At 43.2% G+C, this 21,541-nt stretch overlaps 1 protein-coding gene across 1 annotated transcript in view; it reads right to left on the bottom strand.

The window, feature by feature from the left end:
• The window catches only part of DYM (dymeclin), a gene marked incomplete in the record, with an annotated part of 2,754,049 nt that overhangs the window by 1,190,796 nt on the left and 1,541,712 nt on the right, over positions 1-21,541 (bottom strand).

Here is a 21,541-nt window from a genome sequence, read left to right as displayed (position 1 = left end):
GCAGGGCACGAAACTGGCAATGACTGGTTCTTAGCCGGAAATGAAGCAGACTCCTGGAGCATTTGTCCATTTTGATGTGGTAATACGCATCCCGGAGATCTATCGAGCACATCCAATTGCCCTCCCTGAGAAAGGGGAGGATGGACTGAACCATGACCATCCGGATTTTGGTTTGGGCAATATGTTTGTTCAAACTGCTGAGATCCAGGATGGGTCTCCAGTCCCCTGTCTTCTTTGGCACCAAAAAGAATTGCGAATAAAATCCGGATCCGCATTGGTCTGGTGGGACTAGTTGGATGGCTCTTTTATGATACAGCTTTCTTACTTCTGAAGCTGCATCTTCCCTCTGACTGGGTGGAACATTGGGAAGTTTTGTTGGAAGTTTTGGATAAGATATGAGGGGAATGGTGTAACCTCTGGTAATAATGTTCCGCACCCAATGATCGGTGGTGATAGAGAGCCAGGCTGGTTGATGTAGAGAGAAACGACCTCTGATGGCTTCCAGAGGCAAGCAATCGGGCCACTCTTCAGGAGTGCTGGTAAGGCTGTCCACAGGAGGAGTCTCTGAAGCCTTAGTTGCGTGGACCCCTTCTCCTTCGAAAGGGGCGTCTTCTGGAACTGTTACCCATTCTGCCCCTGGGGGAATCATCACCATGTGCAGCACAGAAAGGACCCTGAGATTTTTTATGCCACATCTTCCCACTCCTCTGGTTCCTGGAGAAGGAACATTGAGGGTTGGAAAAACGTAGGCCTACAGCAGACAGGGTCTTACTGTCCTGCTCACACCTGGCCAGAGTGTTCTTTACCTACGAGCCAAACAGGGAAGAAGCTTCAATGAGAGCATTCAAGAAGGGATCCGCGAGGTCACAAATGTACATCCAGATGTGACGCCTCAGAACTATGCCTGACCCCGCAGCTCTACCCCCCCTTTGGTTGCGTGTGAAAGCAACCTCATGGACGAATTGGAGATTGATTCTAAGGATGCGAGTTGTGAGGCAATTTTGTACCTCATCTCGTTAGACACTTGTCCTTCGAGTGTTCCAGAGAGTTTGGAAATCAAGTCTCTTTAGAGCCTCGTAAAATGTGCCAAATAGTTCAGAGACCGTATGGCAAAGGTCGCTGAAGCAAAAAACTCGCTTCCCCAATCTGACCACGGCCCGGGACCCACTGCTGGGCAGGTGGGCAGTAGGACTCTCTTCAGCTAGGTCCTTTTTAGTGGCTGCTGCCACCACCATAGCATCGAGTGGTAAACCTCTGGACCTATGCGAGTGTTCCTCGAATGGGAAGAGAATTTTGTCTGGTCTACGAGGAATCACTTCAACAGAGTCAGGCTTCTTTCAGGCGCACTGCACTACGAGCTGAACTAGCTCGTCTGCAGGTGGGGTCACCCAAGAGGTAGAAGACTGGGCTCGGAAAGACTGCAGGAACACGGACTCCTTAGAAGAAGGATTAGTGGGCTTCCAGCCACCCCTCTGTTTCAATATTTCAAGGTTGTCTCCAAAGGAGACATCATCAGGAGGTAACCGTGGGGACACTTCATCATCATCGAAATCTGTGTCCTCTGTAAGAGACTCCTCAGGTAAGTCTATGTGCTTCCTCTTGCACAATCTCTTCCATGGGTGCTCCTCAGTGGGGGCTTCTGAGGAGCACTCAGAACAGTAGGTACCCTGTACAGTGGGTTCCTGTGGCTTCCCTGCCCAGATTCCCGAGGGGGTGGCCTGTGGCAGCTGTAGCTCATGGGGAGAAAACTGGGGTTCCAACGTCAGTGGAATGCTTCCAGAAGCAAGAGCCGTCTCCATCACATGGAAAGCAGGTCTACCCAAAGACGGATGGGATCCCGGAACAGAGAAAGACAATCTTGGAACTGGGGTCACACCCTGCTCTGTCGAACCCACTCCCGAAGATGGACCATCAAGCAGGATTGGAGCAGACAAAACTCCCGGTACCAAGGATGGAACCAAAGAAATACTCAGAAGAGTGCCACCAACCGAAGAGCCCACAGCCCAACCATGTGGATGAGGAAGGAGTGGTTCAGTAGGAACAGAGGACCAAAGGGACGGTCCCGGAGCCAAAGTGAGGTCCACCACTGGTGCCAAGATGGGGGGTTCCGAGAGAGACATTGGAGCAAAAGGCTTTGGATCCAAGGTGGTCAAAGGAGGAGAATAGGATGGAGTCTGTGGGGAGATCAACCCAAATCCCGGTATTCCCCTGGCTGCCAGCAGCTGGTTCACAAGATGCACCACATCGAGTTCTGAAAGGCCCCTGGTGGATCTAGTGGATACTGCCGATGGGGAGTCTGGTCTATCTAGGAATGGGCCATACCAGAAGAATATAGAGCCCCTGAAATTACAGACACTCAGGTTAAACAGCCCTCTTCAAAGCCAAAAACACAGCCTCAATGGGACTGGACAGTGTCCCAGGCTGTGTCCTACACAAGCTCAAAGACAAACTAACCCCTCACCTAAACACCCTGTTCAAACTCAGCCTCTCCATAGACTATGTACCCACAGAGTGACTCACAGCAACGGTTATTCCGCTCCACAAAGGTGCAGCCACAACAGATCCAGGGAACTGACTAGCTTGGTCTGCAAGGCTATGCAGTGCATCATCATGGAACTCATTAACAGAGACATTGGGAACCTCCAAACACTGGACCCTATCCAATTCGGCTTTGTTAAGGGCAGAGCATGCCTCCTAAATCTGGTGGACTTCTTTGAGATAATTACCAAGGCTATAGACGAGGGAAAGGTGGTACACACAGCCTACCTAGACCTCGCAAAGACCTACAACACCATTCCCCATTCTGGTATTATAGACAAGCTCACCAGCCTGAACATAAACCCATATGCCACAAGATGGGTTGCCATCTGGCTCATGGACAGAACCCACATGGTGAGAGTTGCGTGAGTTAGGTCCGACTCTAAACTGGTTACAAGTGGCGTTCTCCAGGGCTCAGTCCTAGGACCCCTAATGTTCAGCATATACTTCTCAGAGGTACAGGCAAGCACAGGAGGACTATGGCTGACCAAGTTCGCAGACGATTGCAAACTAGGGGCTATAACTGACTCTCCGGCTGACACAGACATCCTCCAAAAGGGTCTCACTGAGACGGATACCTGGTGTCAAAATCATGACCTCAAGCTAAATGCCAAAAAGTGCATAGTCATCCCCTTTGGAAAAAACAAAGTACCCACAAACTACCACATAGGTGGTAGTCCCCTAAACACGGAAGACGTAATAAGGGTTCTGGGGGCTCAAGTAGATAGTAATCTCTCCTTTGATAATCACATTGCCAAAGTGGTTAGAAAATCCTTCTATGTGGCCCACCTAATCACAAAAGGGTTCGCAACCAGATCAAAAGACGTCATTCTGCCCCTCCACTCATCACTTATCAGACCCATCATAGAGTACAATGCCCCATTTGGGATGAACCTTACAAGATAAATGCAACAGCTGGAAAGACCACAGAAGTACCTCACAAAGAGGATCACTGGCCTCAAACAGAGGCCCTATGCAGCTCGACTGAAGAAACTCCAGCTGTACTCGGTTGCATACCGCCTACTCAGAGGTGATCTCTACCTAACATACAAGGCCATGTCCAACCCAGAATTGATGTATATGCTCCACCTAAAGAAAACTATATCCCCTCGAGCCACATGCTCTAGGGATCTAAACTTCACCACAACAATAAATAGGATGTGCAGGAGGGATAGATTCCTGTCCCAGAGACTTCCCATGCTTTGAAGCAAGATTCCAGTCTACATCAGGCAGAGCTCCTCGCTAACATTCTTCAAGAGAAACCTTGACGAGTGGATGGGAAACAGAAAGTTTACCCTGGGAATCACTTAAGTGGCTCTGCTGGACAGAGACACAGGGAACTAATCTAAGGGGGCTGCGAAAGCCAACACATTCTGGCTTGGCTTATAAATACCTTTGGGCAGATAACCTAGTACCTACCTAAGAACCTACTCCCTTGGCCTAGGAACGGATCTATGGATGGAGAGTATCGGGTCTGTGGTGCAGGATCTACCAGCACCAAAGTCTCAAGTTTGAAGACTGGAAGCAGCAAATCTATTGAAGTCGGAGCCATAATAGAGCTTGGAGTCGAAGGGCCACTCAGAGCCAATACTGCAGGTTGAGTCGTCATTGCAAAGATAGGCATCGAAGGCGTGCACTGTACCGAAGTGACACCTAGTGCCGAAGTCATAATAGGCAGGTCTATAGTCGGTGCCAGAGATGGTATCGGAGCCGAAGCGGGCGCCGATAAAGTAACAGTCGTAGTGCCTCCAGCAGAAGTCAGAGCCGATGAGGCAGACCTATGCTCCGAAGAAAGTTTTTGTACCTTAGGTTTGACAGACATGCCCTGGTCACGAGAGGGTGAAAAGGGAACTGAATGGGACCTTTTTTTATCTTTCCTAGGAGGTGTTGATACCTCTGTCACAGAAAGGGCCTCTGAAAAGGGCGATTTAAGTAGGCCCTTTAAAATCAACTTATTCTTGCGCTCTTTCAGAGTGCGCTGGCTAAAAGGCTAAAATTTTGGGAAATTATGCAGGTAGGCTGCACCAAAAAGATGGGACACCCGCAAGCAATAAACACAATCATTGTGAGAACCACTGTTAGGAAGTTTACCCTTACACGAAGTATAGTGCTTGAAACCTGAAGTACTCTTCTTGTCAGACATCATGGCAAGTTAACAATAACCAAAATCTTCAAATACAAAGTCAAATCCTATTTAGTCTAGACTAAAACTAAACAAAAAACGCAGTATCTATCCCAATAGCAGAAAAACACAACTAGATAGAGAAAGGAAGGAAGGAATACCAGCTATGGTATTCAAGGAATACCACAAGGGTAAGGAGAGAGGGCCTTACCACCAATGCTACTTAAAAGATTACCAAATGGGTATAAGGAAAGAGAAAACGGGGTAAATCTAAGTATAAAAATGAAGATCAAGGAATATAAATCACTTACTATAAGAGAGTCAAACAACTTTCTCACAAAATACCAAACAATTTCCACTTAGCTGAGAGCTCGGCTGAAACACAGCTTTACGGCTACGCAGCAAATAAGATCTGGGGTAATGGGGAGAAGGGCATTGTGGGAAAAAGCTTAGCTCGAGAGTTTTTTGACTGGCACAAACTTGGTAATAGGCCGACTCAGTTCCGAGGGCTCGGAACCGAACCCATCGGTGATGAATGGAAAGAAGATTAACAACATCAGGTTATATAATTAACACAACAACCTGTCATAAAATAGATGCAGGCATCAACTTAGGAAAGGTTTGCAAATATCCATCATAATGATAATAATGTATATTGAAAAATGAAGATGTTGCAAAGCAACTTAAAAATATGAACTGTTTTGAATCTGGAAGTCATTTCATTCTGAAAATGCATGACTGTTCAACTTTGTTCACCTCATTTAGCAACTGTAAAGGGTGTCAACATGCATAGTAATCGATGAAACCACCCTCTCAGATCAGCATTAAGAAGCTGACATTCCTTTTGGAAGTGAAAAGAAGTGGAACAGAACCTGGGATGAGCAGTACTTCTAAAGATCAACATAAACACACCTCACTTTAAAAAGATTTATGCATGTATAATGAAAAATCACTTAGTCAAGCTTCAAACACAAGCAATAATAACATATGAACAAGTTTATGAAGCACTGTTTTCAATGGGGAAATGACTTTCAGTTCTAAAGCAGTTCCTTAAAAACTAAAATGCATTTAAGCCCAATCATGCAGAAGTTCAAAGCAGTAAAGTGTACACTGAAAGGTAGAAGTCTCTCGTGATTCCACTAAGTTTCAAAGCATATTCCGTCTTGTCTGCTTATGTACCATATGTTTACACAACTGACTCAGCACAGCTAAAACTGCAAGTGAAGTTGCTTTAGTTCTCACTGCAAATTACATCAAGCTAGAAACTTTACAGCAGATGACCGCTTTCTAAAACAAATGTATGGAAAGATTACTGGGAAGCAAGATCCTAGGAAAGCAACAGATGCAATATGGAATCTTCCTACCAAAAACAGTGACTCCTCCTTGCACTAAAACATGTGGTTGCTACTTTGGTCTGGAGATGAGCACAACTGCTAAAATTTAAAAAAACAGTAACTCAGACTCCTTGCTATACAAACACTCTGACTGCATCAAACCCACCGTGCTGAAATAATATTCTACCAACATAGCAAAAACATCCTTTTTCCCATTCCCCTTAAGGAATACACAATATTCTTTTAGTAAATCTTAGTAAAGTGATTTTAGACAAGACTAAAGTACTGAAGAGAAGAAAGCAGAGGATAAAAAGTGATGCATCATGAATTATACAATGACTGGTCATTAATATTCAAAAACGAGCATGCTGATTGCTCAGCGCAACCAGCGTGCCCGTTGTAAATCCGAGAATATACCAATGGAAAAAAAGTCCTCTCACACGGACTTTTTTCCATTAGTATATCTCGTAAATGTTTTACTTTTCTTCATATGTTTTTTTAACCAAAAGAGAAAACGGAAGACCTCAACCTAACGAAGGAAACGGTGCAGACAAAAATAAGAGGATAATTAGGTATGTTCTTTAAAACTAAAGAAACTTAGCTGATTATCCTTTTATTTTGTCTGTCTCCCAGTTTCTTTTTTCTTTTCAATAAATACAATTTAAAAAAGCAAGCAACGGAGGCGCAGTGGTGCAGCGGTAGTGTTGTTGCCTCACAGCAAGAGGTTCTCTGGTTTGATTCTCGGCTGAGTGCCTTCTGCGCAGGGTCTGTAATGTCCTCCCTGCATTCATGTGGGTTTCCTCCAGGTGCTCCGGTTTGCTCTCATGTTACAAATACATGCGTCTGGAGTATTTTTCCCTGGGCCTCCAATGAAAACTGGTTTCGTTCCAAGTTGGACTTTCCCAGTTAACAAATGTTAAATAAAAATAAAATAAATAAATAAAATAAAATAAATCTTCCTTTTTCCGTTGCTACCTTTGCACAGCATTGATGTATTGCGTAAGCATGGGAACACAAGTCTCATATACTTGCGCAATACATCCGAAAAAGCTTCAGGATACCAGAAAAACATGGAAGGGCACCACGGAGGCATTATACAAAGACATTACTAAAGAAAAATAAGTATTTATTTTTCTTAAATAATGTCACTGTATAACAGGAATAACCGACTCCATGGTGTGATATACTGAAGGTTTATCCACGGTTAGCTTTATTTAATCACACCAACAGTGTGTAAATCTTCAATATACCACACCAACGTCATCAGTTATTGCTTAACTAGATTACACTATTAAATACAAAGGAACTAGATATGAAAACTGATGAATCATGAATGAAATTACACCGTTAAACAGAAATCAATCATGGGTGCTTCTTTCTCTGTTCCCTCCTCTGATATTTTCTGCTAATACCATATCTCCCTTTTTTATCTAGTTTTTCCTGCAGTGTATTCTTCATCAGGTAATTAACCACACCTCTTTTTCTTTTGTCTTTTCTTTGAATATTTCCACCCAAAAATATCTTGGTAATTGGAGATTCCATTGTGTATAAAAAAGGATGCAAGTTTCACTAAAGTTACACACACACACACACACACACACACACACACACACACACACACACACACACAGTGTAACTAAAGGAGAAATGTATAGTTGTGTAAGTAAATATATCACAACAGTAGATGCTCAAATGATCACTACTGCAGTATCCTTAGATACAGTGGATACAAAAAGTTTACACACCTCTGTTAAAATGCCAGGTTTTTGTGTGATAAAAAATGAGACTGCAATAAATCATTTCAAAACTTTTCCCACCTTTAATGGGACCTATAACCTGTACAATTCAATTGAAAAACAAACCTGTTAGGGGGAAAATATAAAAAAATAAAAAAAAACGTACAAAGGTTGGTTGCATAAGTGTGCACACCCTTAAACTAATATTTTGTTGTGTGCACATCCTTAAACTAATACTTTGTTGAAGCAGCTTTTGCTTTAATTACAGCAATCAGTCTTCTTGAGTTCACACCTGCCATCAATTGAAGAGACTCTGATTAACCCCAAATAAAGTTCAGTTGTCCTAGTAGGATTTTCCTGACAATTAGTCAGTTGCCTGCTACAGCAAAAGCCATGGTTCGCAGAAAGCTTGCAAAGCATCAAAGGGATCTCATTGTGGAAAGGTATCAGTCAGGAGAAGGGTACAAAAATATTTCCACAGCATTGGATATACCACTCAGTGAAGACAGTCATCAAAAAGTGGAGAAAATATGGGACAACAGTGATGTTGCAAAGAACTGGAATTCCCACCAAAATTGATGAAAAGACATGATGAAAACTGGTCAGGGAGGCTGCCAAGAGACCTACAGCAACACTGAAGGAGCTACAGGAATTTCTGGCCAGTACTGGTTGTGTACTACATAAGACAACAATCTCCTGTGTTCTCCATATGTCTGGACTATTGGGTAGGCTTGCAAGACGAAAGCCTTTTCTTACACAGAAAAACATCCAGGCCCAGCTAAAATTTGCAAAACAATACATCAAGTCTCTCAAAAACATGTGGGAAAATGTGTTATGGTCTGATGAGACCAAGGCTGAACTTTTTGGCCACAATTCCAAAAGGTACGTTTGGTGCAAAAACAACACTTTGCGTCACCAGAAGAACACCATCCCCATGGTGAAGCATGGTGGTGCAGTATCATGCTTTGAGGTTGCTTTTCTTCAGCTGGAACTGGGGCTTTAGTCAAGGTGGAAGGAATTATGAACAGTTCCAAATAGCAGTCACATTTGGCCCAAAACCTTCAGGCGTCTGCTAGAAAGTTGAAGATGAAGAGGAATTTCACCTTTCAACATGACAATGACCCCAAGCATATATCCAAATCAACAAAAGAATGGCTTCACCAGAAGAAAATTAAAGTTTTGGAATAGCCTAGCCAGAGGCCAGACCTAAATCCAATAGAAAATCTGTGTAGTGACCAGAAGAGGGCTGTGCACAAGAGATGCCGTCGCAATCTGACAGATTTGAAGTGCTTTTGCAAGAGAGAGTGGGCAACTATTGCCAAGTCAAGATGTTCTATGCTGATAGACTCCTACCCAAGAAGGCTGAGTGATGTAATTAAATCAAAAGGTGCAACAAAGTATTAGTTTAAGGGTGTGCAATCACAACAAAAAAAGAAGTTATGTTCTTACCATTATGTTCCATGTGAGTTGTTCATCTCACCTTTGTTCTTACACGTGGATCCATCGGCTCTGAGTCGGCCGCTTTCCAAGCTCAAGATCTTTGAGTAGCTTGAGGGACAGTCTCTATCCCATGATGCTCTCCTACCAACCCCAGATCTTGTTTGCTGAACCAGCAAGAAAAAAACACACTAAGCAATCAAAATACAACATGTATATAGTACATAACTATTTACAATAGCTAAACGATAATCTGGCTGGAAAGAAAGACACTAGCAAGACCAACCAAACCAGACTCTTTGGGGAAAAAACATGTATCCATGAATTACCATATAGGTGGCAATACACTAAACACAGAAAGTGTGATAAGAGACTTAGGGACACAGGTGGACAGTGGTCTCACCTTCGATAACCACATCACCACAACAGTCAGGAAATCCTTCTATGTGGCACACCTCATCACGAAGGGCTTTTCATCCAGAAAAAAGGAGGTCATTGTCCCACTGTACTCATCCCTCATTAGATCCATTATAGAATACAATGCCCCATTTGGTATGTACCTCTCAAGACATCTGCAACAACTGGAAAGGCCTCAGAAATACCTCACTAAAAGAATCACAGGCCTAAAGCAGATGCCCTATGCTGACGCCTTTAAAAACTCCAGCTATACTCATCTCTGCTTAACATACAAGGCCATGTCAAACCCAGAGCTGTTGGACATGCTACATCAGCTACATGCCTCAGGGACCTAAACCTTGTCATCACAATAAACAAAACATGTTGAAGGGATAGGTTCCTGACCCAGAGACTCCCCAGACTCTGGAATAGATTGCCCATACATAGCAGAGTGCCTTGCTAGACAGGGGTCCAGGAAAGTAAATAATGTGGGAAGAAATATTCAGGGAATTGTTATGGCTAGGCTTGTATAGGCCCTAGGGCTGATAGCCTAGTACTAACCTATGAACCTATGAACTAGTCATACCCGTTCTTCCAGAACCTGGAGGGGGAAGGTGGGAGGGAGTGTAAGAACAAAAGTGAGATGAACTGACATTATTATGGTAAAAACATAACTTCTTTATGTGAAGCTGTTCAATCTCGCCGTTTGTTCTTACACGTGGGTAGCGTCCCAAGTACCCTAATCCTGGGCGGCTCATGGGAGTACATTACTGAGAACGGTGGAACCAAAGGAAGCCCTGACCCTGGAGGCCCTGTCCACTTTGCAATTAGTGATAAACGTATGAGGTTTGGACCAAGTAGCAGCTGCACAAATGGTGTCCAAAGGTAAACGGGCTGCGTGGGCTAGAGACAGCCCTGGTAGAATGAACTTTCACTTCACATTCTAAAGGTTGTTTAGCTCTCAGGAGTGCTGATAGGGCTTGCCAAGGAACTGCTCCCTGTCACCCTGGTTCTGTGGACCCCCTCTGCCTACTGGGTGGTGTCTACCATTATAACCCCCTCCTCTGCCCCTGGAGGGGGGTTCACTATGTGTGTTCTGGAAAGCTCCTTGGGACTTTCGGAACCACATTTTTCCACCTTTTTGCCCTTTGGGGTATGGTCTAGTGGGGGGGTGGAAAAATGGACTCCTACGGCAGACAGTCTTTCCTTCCTGCTCACACCTAGTGAGTGTCTCCTTGACTTTAGGTCCAAACAAGGAAGAGCCAGCGAATGGGGTATTAACAAAGGAAGACTTGAAGGCTTCCACAAAGGAGCATAAGCGCATCCAGGATTGTCTCCCCAGAGCTATCGCTGAACCTGCTGCCCGGCTCGATCCATCAGTTGCATAAGAAATGAGCCGCATGGACGGGTTCACAATAGAATTAAAGGTGTTAAGCTATGCCGTCACTTTCTCAGAAGCAGCATCAACTGTTTTGCCCTGTAGAGTATCTCCAAGCTCTTTGAGGAGATCTCAGTGAAGACGGGTAAAGTGGGTTAAATAGTTAAGCAATCTCATTGCAAATGTCGCAGAACTAAAGATGCGTTTCCCATATCTGTCCATCGTCCTCAAGTCTTTATTAGGAGGATGAACAGATGAAGAGGTTTCTGACATCTCTATCTTGGTGGCTGCCGCCACCACCATGGCATCAACGGGGACTCCCTTCTTAAGAAAATACCTGTCTTGAGGGGAGGTGATAAATTTGTTGGGCCTCCGAGGGACTGGTTCCATGGAATCAGGAGACTCCCACGCCCTTCGAGAGACCAAGTCCATTAATTCGTCAAAGGGCAGAGTAACCCAGGAGGTGGAAGGTTGAGACCCAAAGGCCTTCAGGAGCACTGACTCATCCTCAGTAGGGGTAAGGGACTGCCAGTCACCCCTCTGCCTTAATATTTCCAGGATGTCTGAAAATGAGACATCCTCTGAGGAGGACCATGGGGACCCTTCTGATTCCTCTAAGTCGGTGTCTGATGTTAAGGATTCCTGTGGGGAATCCAAATGCCTCCTCTTGCACACTCTCTTTCTAGGGACTTCATCAGTGGGGGCGTCTGGTGAAATCTCCGTCAAGCAGGGGTCACCCAATGGGGTTACCTGAGGCTCTGGGTCTTGACACTTGGTAGGAACCTGTGGTATAGGGACAGAATGCGGCCCTTTAGGGGAGGAACAGAAAAGATCTGAAGAGGTAAGGGTCTTTGCAGACATGACCCTCCTCATGGCATCGAAGGCACCAGTTTACGATCTAAGGAGTCTGCCGGTTCCGAAGAAGATGGCAACCACCCAGGGGCCGAGACCACGGGGTCCGAACTAGAGGACGGAGCTGAGCTCATCTGCACCGAAGCCCCGAGAAGGAGAGTCGGAACCGAAGCGTCAGTTCGACTCTCCCCCCGGAACCAGCGAGAGAGTGTCGGCTCTGAGACTCTTCGATCAGAACCGAAGACGTCAAGGTCGAGGGGCCAAGGGCACTGGAACAGGCCTCGGCTCCGAGGATTCCACCACTATCAGATCCTCTCTTTCCGTCTCCGAAGGCTCAACTGGCCTCAGAGAAGGAGTAGTAGAAATCGTGTCGGGCTTCAAAGTCAGTTGGGACGAAACCGAAAGCAATTTGGCCAGGGCTGGGTTCTCCAAAAGCCTCTGCACCACGCGGTCCACATTGATGTCCAAAAGGGTCCCAGAAGAATGGGCCGAAGAAACCACCGACCTAAGGATCATGGACTTTAAAACTTCCGACACCGGCTCCAACACTGTGACTCGGCTCCGAGGTAAGAGTTCAGTGCACGGCTCCGAAGGTTGCAGAGAAGGCGACCAAGTCTTCCCTGAGGTGCTCGTAGCAGAGGACCTGTGCTCCGATGACACCTTACAAGACTTTGACCCCTTCGAGGACTTGGAGGTCTTGTCTAGCGCTTCTTGAAAGTCTGGCTTCAACAGCCTTCTATCCAACAATTTCCTTCTCCTTTCTAACAAAACCCCGCCACTGAAGAAATGGTAGATAGAGCAATCCTCTTGCAAATGTAGTGGGCCCAAGCACTACACACAAGAAACATGGTTATCGGTGATGGACATCTTCTGTCCACAGTCACACCTCTTAAATCCTTATTTTTGTTTCTCAGACATGATACCAAAGAAAACAAACAAATATCAGATCCCTGATAAACAATAATGTCAATAATAGCTAAGACACTCCTAAAAAGTTCAGATCCCTGAACTGCAAACTGACTACAGGTATAATTTTAAAAGGTATTGTCACAATAACATTCAGATATGAACAAGGAGGGGATAGAGAAATAAATTTGACAGAGCCCTGGCAAGTAAAACGCAATTAAGGAAAGGCCAAAGGCCTAAGAGCAACCGCTCCGATTTAGAAAGACAAACAAAAATATAATACAGTTAAACTCACTGAAACAACAAATACGAATAATCCTAATAGTCTCACATATATCAGATCCCTGATAGCTAAATAACTAAATATATATTCTTCTAAGAAGAAAAAAGGTTACTGGCCCGTGCTTCCTCCGAAGTTCGTGCGATGTTGCAGCGGCAAACTAAATCTGGGGTTGGTAGGATATCATCATGGGATAGGGACTGTGCCTTGAGCTACTCAAAGATCTTGAGCTTGGAAAGCGGCCGACTCAGAGCCGATGGATCGGCTCAGAAACCACGTGTAAGAACAAACGGCGAGATTGAACAACTTCACATTATTAGTTTAAGGGTGTGCACACTTATGTAACCAGCATATTGTACACTTTTTATTTTTTATATTTTTTCCTCAAAAAGATTTGTTTTTCATTTGAATTGTACAGGCTATAGGTCACATTAAAGGTGGGAAAAGTTTTGATATGATTTATTGTTGTTGCATTTTTTTATATCACAAAAACCTGGCATTTTAACAGGGGTGTGTAAACTTTTTATATCCACTTTATATGGGTTATATCCTGCATAGGATATAACAGCCGGGTCAACTTCTAAAACTTCAGGGCACCTTCCATGTGCCCAGTCAGTCAGTCAGCTCAAGCTTAGCTGACTGAGTTTGGGCACCAAGTCCTTCAGACCTTTCACAGCAAAACAGAGAGAGGGAGACTCAGCCCTGGAAAGGACAATGCTATGATTAACAAAAATAAATGTGCACACCCTGGTATAAAAAACACACCAAAAAACAGGAAGGGGTGGAGGAAGAGAGCGGTTACTGCATCAGTGATCATTCAAACACCGGTTATTCTAAGTTTACTTACACAACAGTACTATGTTCATCATACTGATCACTGCTGCAGTAGCCTTGGCTATAGAGGTAGAGTGCCCTAGCTTACTACATTTGGGAGGTGGAAGGGGAAGGGTCCAGGAGACCCTGGAGAATGGTCCTAACAAAACCATATAGTGCTTTGCAAAGGGAAGTACAGAGGACAAAGTCTGAGCTTCTAGAATACTTCTAGAATTCAACCCTTTCCAAAAAGTTTCCAAAAAGCCATATATAAAGCCATGGCACTAGTAGAGTTGGCCTTGATGGTGCCTGGAATAGTTTCATTGCCATGACTATAACCAAAAGGATATCCTGACACAACCATTTGGAAATAGTCTGTTTTGACACAGATTGCTCCTTCTTACCTTCAAAAGGAATGAACAATTGATCCAAAGATCTGAAAGATTTAGTTCTGTTAAGATAGCATCAGAGTTGTTTGTGGACATCCAAGTATGCAGTATCCATTCTCCCTAGATTCACAGGTAAGTAATAGGCAATCAATCTGCAGACCATTTCAAGCCTAGCCAAAAAACTCTATTAAATGTTTCCCTCTAGCCTCAAGGAGGGCAAACAAGACAAACCAGGAGAAAATTTGGGGCAGACCATCCAATTATCTAGTTTTACCTTGAAGGTAGTAAGGGTTCTGGTTTGCTTGACATGTAGTGGAAATTTGTTCCAGAGATGAAGGATATGTTGGGATATCAATCTATCACACCCAACACATCTCATTTATCTGCTGATGAAAGTTTAGTTCCTTTTAACAGATTACTTGATGTGCCATTAATTCTGCAAAGGAGTAGGAGATCAAATAAGGCTGTCTCTTTCATGGTACCAAAGCTAGACGTATATCTCCACAGAGAAGTCTGTAAGAGACTATGTAGAGAGAAATGGCTGCCAGTCGCTCCTGCTAACAAAGATCTTAGAGACCACTGATCTTTTTAGTTATGAATTTCTGAAGTTTTTCAAGCTATGTTACATGTTTAGATAAATGCATACCAAAAAGTGCGTTATATTCAATACTGGGTCTTTTACGATATCGGTAAAAGGGAATTAAACCTTCTTTAGATGTAGTGGAGATGCCACTGAAAATTAGGTGGGCCAGATAAAAGGCTTTCCAAACAAATGTGGTACCAAGATGGTCAATTATCAGTGTCTCTTTGGAGGGATGCATCTCATATGAAACTATTTTGTTCATCAAAATGAACTAAGTTACATTTTGTACATGTAATCTGAGACCATTGTCCTTGCACCAATTGTTAACATGGTTTAAGCCATGTTGGAGCAATTGTAAGTCAGTTGAAGATCAAATTGCTGGCCAGAAGGTCTGAGAAATATATGTCAGGTTCAGGAAAGAAAACTGGGAGATGGATACTGGCTTAAAGTAAACTTGGGTACCACTTTAGGCATAAAAGAAGGCTTAATTCTCAAAGAAACCCTGTCTCTGTGGAAACTAAGATAGGACTGGCTCACCCATAAGAGCTTGCAACTCAGATATCCTTCCTGCAGACTTCAGATATTTACAGTGTTAAGAACCCTCAAGTCAGACAGGTTAGCTTGTTCAAATAGAGCAAGTTTTAGCTATTACCATAGTGTCCTGGATTAGGACCATGCCAGTTGATTGTAAAGAGAGGAGACAAATAGATCTACAAATAGAGCTACTTGAGGAACCCATGACAAATGGATCAAATTTTGGAAGACACCCTGATCAAGTTTCCATTAGTGATGGTCTATTCTTGTCCTGCTCAGCTCATCTGCCACACAGTTTTGCTCTGACATAATGTAGGATGTCGTAGAGAGAGACTGCTGTGAAGCTATATCCCAAGCTATTCAAAAAGTTGAGTACATTCATCAGAACAAGCATCTGTTTTTATATTTATGGGCTAGCATCTGTCATTTTGGTGGCCCACACACTTGCACTTTTATCCCTCCTGAAACTGCTCTCCAAAGTCCGAGGCATCTGTGATGACTGACTGCTTTGGAAAAGGGAGAAAGAAGGAGAGACCTGGATGTAAGGAAATTTGCTGTCTCCACCAAGTTATTTCTTTTCTGACAAACCCAAGCACTATGACTTGAAAAGATAAAGGATGTTGGTGCTGGGATCAAAAAGACTTCAAACACCATTGTATCTTTCTCATGTGAACTCTTGCCAGGGGTGGCGTGAGAATCATAGATGTAATGAGACCCAAAATCCTGAGGTACTACCTCACACTGACCAAAGTCTCAGTGGCAAACCATAAAAATAGATCTAGATAAGGATATATATTTCCCTGTGGAAGAAAGGCCCTTTGAAGTGCTGACATCCCAGGAACACATTTCTATGTAATGGAGTAAAAAAAGGACATTTGAATGTTCTCTTAGAATCTCAGCTTGTGTAAAAGATCTCTCATCCAAGTCAAAAACTCTTGACACTTTGAAAAAGAATTTGCAAAGATAAGCAAGTAATCTAAATAAGGAAAAAAATTGAATACCCTGTAGCCTGCAATAACATGTAAATGGAGTTACACACTTTGTGAACACTCTTGGTGAAGTGGATTCTCCAAAGGTAAGACAAAGAACTGAATGTGATCCAGACACACAAAATCTTAAGAAACACCAGATGTCTGGTGAAAAGGAATGTAATAAGCATCTTTTAGATCTAGTGTTACCAGGAAACTTGAATAAGGAAAAAAAGTAACAGGTTGTGAAAATAGATCATTTTGAATTTGGCCACCATCACAAACAGGTTTAGGAAATAAAGATACAGAACTGGTCTTCAAATACTTTTTCTTTTCCCTTTGGCACTAAAACATACTTGAACAAAAACTTTTCCCCACCTGGGAAGGAGGAACTGTTTCTATTACTCCCTAGGATAGCATGTGATGGAAGACTGTTGGAAATAAAAGATTCTGGTCTGGTCTGGTGGATGAGGATTTACCTTGTGGAAATGAGGAATTTCCTCCCACTACCATCTGTAACCTTTATGAATGACCGGCAGAACCCATTTGTCTGAAACTATCAGTTGCCAAAGAGAAAAAAGGAGATTCAGATTTTCTGAAAAGAAATTGGGCTGACAGGGGGAAAGGAGGTCTCATATTAGTCATTCTGACTTGCTGAACTTCCTTGGTATTGGGAGGTTCCAGTATTCTTTCTGGAACCTCCTTGCCAATTCTTCTTAAACATCTGTTTACCCAAATTTTGTTGAAACAGATTTCTTTTTTCTTGTCAAAACTGGATGAGGGGTTAGAGAATCCCTTTGAAAATTTGGAAAAGGAGAGCTGAAAAATGTTGAGATTCCCTAAATCAACTTTCCCCCTTTCATCACACTTTTTGATCACCTCTGCAACAGAGAAGCCAAAAATAAATCTCTGTCCAAAGAAGAATTTAAAATATCATTGTTAACATCATCAGGGAGGTTTGGAGAAGGCAGGCAGGCAAACTTCCTCAAAAAAGAAAAAGTGACATTGGAAGAAGGATCAATGGAATCATACAAGCACTGCAAACAATGAGTAGTAAACTTGAGTACCAAATTATTTACAGCAGATTTTTCCTCAAGAATAAACTGCAGACAAAATATTCCTGCTATTTTTACAATTAGTCAGAACAAACTTTAACATATGAGCCTGACAATTCAGTATCCTGAAAATCAAAGTTGTAGAAGCATACACTCCGCGGTGGTACAGCGGTAGCATTGTTGCCTCACAGCAAGAGGTTCTCCTGTTTGATTCTCGGCTGGAGTGCCTTCTGTGTGGAGTCTGCATGTCCTCCCCACGGTCGAGTGGCCTCCGAAAGACATGCGTGAATGGGCGTGCCTTCGCTGAAGGTTGAGCGTCGGGCTGGCAACTCGGCACCATAAAAAAAGAATCTACTCCCAATTATTAGCGGACCGGAGTTCCGTTGTGGCGACCCCTAACCGGGAAAAGCCGAAAAGACAAACAAGAAGCATAAACTATTAGAAAGCATAGGATTGGAATTAACTAAATACTTGGCGGCAGCAGGATTAACTACAGCTACAGCTGTTGGGTCAGCTTTGGAAAGAGTGTATAAAAACTTGACAAAGGATCTTTAAACATTCTCTGTGTTGTTTTAGAGGCAGCTGAATGACTAACAGGAAAACTGCAGGCAGTAAAACACATCTCCTCCAAAGCTAACATCATTGTAGGAATGGATGAAGGTTCTGGAAATTCCTTCTGTAACAGCTCAGAGTATTTTCTGAGGGACTCCGAAACTTCAGTGTTCTTGCACTGAAACCACTATCACACTCTGGAAATAGTCTCACAGAAAGAGACCCCCCCCCCCTCCTGCTGGGGGAATGGGTAACTGAGCTCACTTCCGAGTCTGAATTAGAAATCTGAGGAGGAAACCCTGCATCTGCCTCTTCATCTTTCTGTCCAGATTAAGAATCTTTAAAGATGTGTATCTCTTTCTTTTACCAGAAACTATTTTATAAGAAGGATCAACAGCCTAAACTAAACACTGAGCCAAACCCAGTAAACTACTCCCATTTAAGGAATTTTGAGGAGGGTTAGACACTTTTAGTTTTCTGTTTTTTTTTGACAGAAAAAAATGGGGTCAATGGTGTTATTACCTGAGGGAGCAGCAACTTCTCCAGGGATGAGCACAACATTCTTAGAAAACAGGGAAGCCTACCCCTGCTCCCTCACTCAAGATCGACAACAGTGGCTCTCCCTTGCCCATGATGCTAGATGTGGTTAACCCTCTGGGTCCATAGTTGCTGTAGGTGCTACACCAAAGGGATCCAGGGTAAATGATGAGTGATCTGAGGTACAATTATTGGGCACAGCAGTGTCTCCTACCTACTGGTGAAGCAAATTGCTAGCCTGCTGTGGTGGTAAAGGCTGTTTAACTTTTTCTTTTGTGACTTGAAGAGGGACCGACTACAGGACCATGGTCAAGTCAAAAATGCTGTCTTTTTTTTTCCCAGGGAAAACAAGCAGCAAACGCCAGTAAACCTAAAAGTCTATAGACATCACTTTTCACATAATAATACAGTAAATGGCAATTTAAACATTTTACCAGCCCCAAAAAGTAAAATAAACACAATTCCTCCACTGAAAAATGTTTTTCAATTATTTCAAACAACTTTTAAACTGACAGGAAAACATTCTCTAGATAGTCTGTTAAAACACAAACTTCTAGGTTTAAAATAAGTTTCCTGAACAAGAAAGTACAGGCAAACATTTTTTTTATTTAAATGGTAGGTTTTTTACCCAAAGGGAACTGCTCTGCCCAGAAAAGGAGCAGCACAAAAAAAAACATCAAACCTTGATAGCTTCAGAGAAGCATACTCTTCAGCAGCAGGAACGCTCTAATGGGCTTGGCAGACTGACAGGTTGGGTGCATGGAAGTTGCCCTAAAGCTTTGGAAGCTCTCTGGCTGTACTATCCTATACAGGATTTGACTTGTATTGCTAAACTTACTGAAGCAGTGACAAGTATGATGAGCACCATCAGTGTCAACATGCACTGTTTTCCATTAAAGTTTTATTTTGCAGGGAGGGGGCAAACCTCCCTACAACCACAAAGTGTGAGACTGTAGCCCACTCCCCCACTCCTTGTATATCCTAACTGTGAAACTGCCATACCTTGAGGAAAGGGAGTACTCCATTTCAAGGTAACCTTTAATTTAGTATAAATTACCATTTTCACAGTCAGTCTTGCTGATCCAGGACTTACAATTTTGAGTCTCAATATTTAAAACAATTACCCTCAGCTTATCCTTAAAACAGAAGACACAATATCTCACTACATAATACAGACATCTTCCTATATACAGAATCAAGTACCATCAAAACTGCAGTGGGATAAATGAAACTCCACTGTGGACACTATCTTGACACTCTGTTCAAGAAAGTCCATGAGCCCAGAATCAGTCCAGGTAACTACAAATAGGCCAGGACAGACAGAGTTAAGTGACCTCTGGCCCACACTGTCAGAGAATACCCTCTTGCTCACTATGCTACAAAGATCTGGACTCCTTTTCTGACAACAAATTGGCAGGATGCTGCAGTCTTTAAGACCTATGCCAGACCAGAGAAAAAAATCTGCTCATGAATACTTTGTCAGGATAGGACTCCACTTTGCTTAAGGTTTACTGAAAATATCCACCTGCTTAGGAAACGTAGTTAGATAAATAAGATGCTTGCAGTCTTTAGGAAGGGCTCCATGCAGAGATCCATCCAAAGATCCTTGCTCTCCTTCCTCAAATATCAGTTTGCTTTTCTACAGAAGAAGGCAGTTGAACTGTAGGCCAGCTCAGAAAGAATCTAAATAAGCAAGTTTTTTTTACAAAAAAAGGGATAATCTAGGGGGAACTACATATGAAAGGGAATATTACACATTTTATTATTATTTAACATTTGTTAACCGGGAAAGTCCGACTTGGAACGAAGCTAATTTTCAGAGGAGGCCTGGGGAGAAACAATCCAGATGCATGTCTTTGTATACATATCATTCAAGGGCAAAAGGAATGCTGTACCTTCAGTATTTCTACTTAGTAGACACAATGAGGGAAGAGGGGTGTACTTTCTTATTTCCAATTCTAGTAGAGGGCAGCACATGATGCAAGCCAGAGATGGTGCCCAGTCATGAGAGACCTATGTGGGCTGTTTCTAAAGCATCAAGCCATGCTCCCACAACTATGAAGAAAAGTTCTACCAGAAATCAAACATCACATGCACATAAATGAGTACCCCCTGTGGGCCTACCTGACATGGAAGAGCTCATAGAAGTCTCCTCAATTCCATGTGGCCACCCTGCCATTTCTCATTATAGGGGGAGGCAAAAGGAGTAGAGTCCCTGAGACAAAGTATTACTGCTAGGTTTTAACTTCGGGACTCGGGAGCTTGGTCTACACAAGCTGGCTAACAGTGATCATAATCTTAGATTCATAGGCAAATACTAGGCTATCAGATGGCAAGCTATTACAAGCCTAGCCAAAAAGCAGAGGTCAGAATCAAATCCAGTACCTTGTATCTGTGAGAGAAAGACTATAACCATTATGCCAACTAAGCTCCAAGATGTACTCCCCAGCAAAGTTATTGGGAATGCATTTCTCGTGCTACCCACACCATGACATGGGCATGAATCTGATCTTTTTCAAGCTAAGAAAAAACAGGCAATACTCAAGCAGCCAAATGTAATCCCACTGATGACATTTGGGGAATGTGCTTTTGGCCAGTATTGGATCTCCAGAATCTTTACCTTCTCCCATCTATTTGGAATCATGAGGAAGCCTTCCAACAAGTTATTGTATTAATCTTCTGTGAGGTGATGCAGACCTCTTGTTTCTTGCACAGTCTCCTACTGGTGGCCAAGTTGAAATGACTGCACATGAAAGCAGTTATTTGTGTCATGCACCTCTCTCAGACAAGGCAAATAAATACTGACTGCATAGGTACTGGGTTGTGATCTGGTGAACTCAGGAAGACAATGAAAGTTTCAATGATTTAGGCATTGAATGTGTAAAGTTTCCAGTGACACACATTAGGATTAAGACAGTGTGACTAGCCGAAGAAAAAAACATGCAGAATACATGGAACAGCTGCACAGTGCTGTGGTTCACATTGTGTCTCAATGGCAAGAGATCTGCATCTCAGCTCCAGAGTGCTGGGTTCAGTCCTCAGTTTTAGTCACTGCCTATGTGGAGTCTGCATGTTCTCTGTGTCTGTGTGGGTTTTCTCTTGGTAACTCAGTTTTCTCCCAACTTCCAACA

Source organism: Protopterus annectens, chromosome 1.part1, assembly GCF_019279795.1.
Source record: "Protopterus annectens isolate FY-2018-M chromosome 1.part1, PAN1.0, whole genome shotgun sequence".
Taxonomy (NCBI): Eukaryota; Metazoa; Chordata; order Ceratodontiformes; family Protopteridae; genus Protopterus; species Protopterus annectens.
This window is presented reverse-complemented; position numbering and strand designations above follow the sequence as displayed.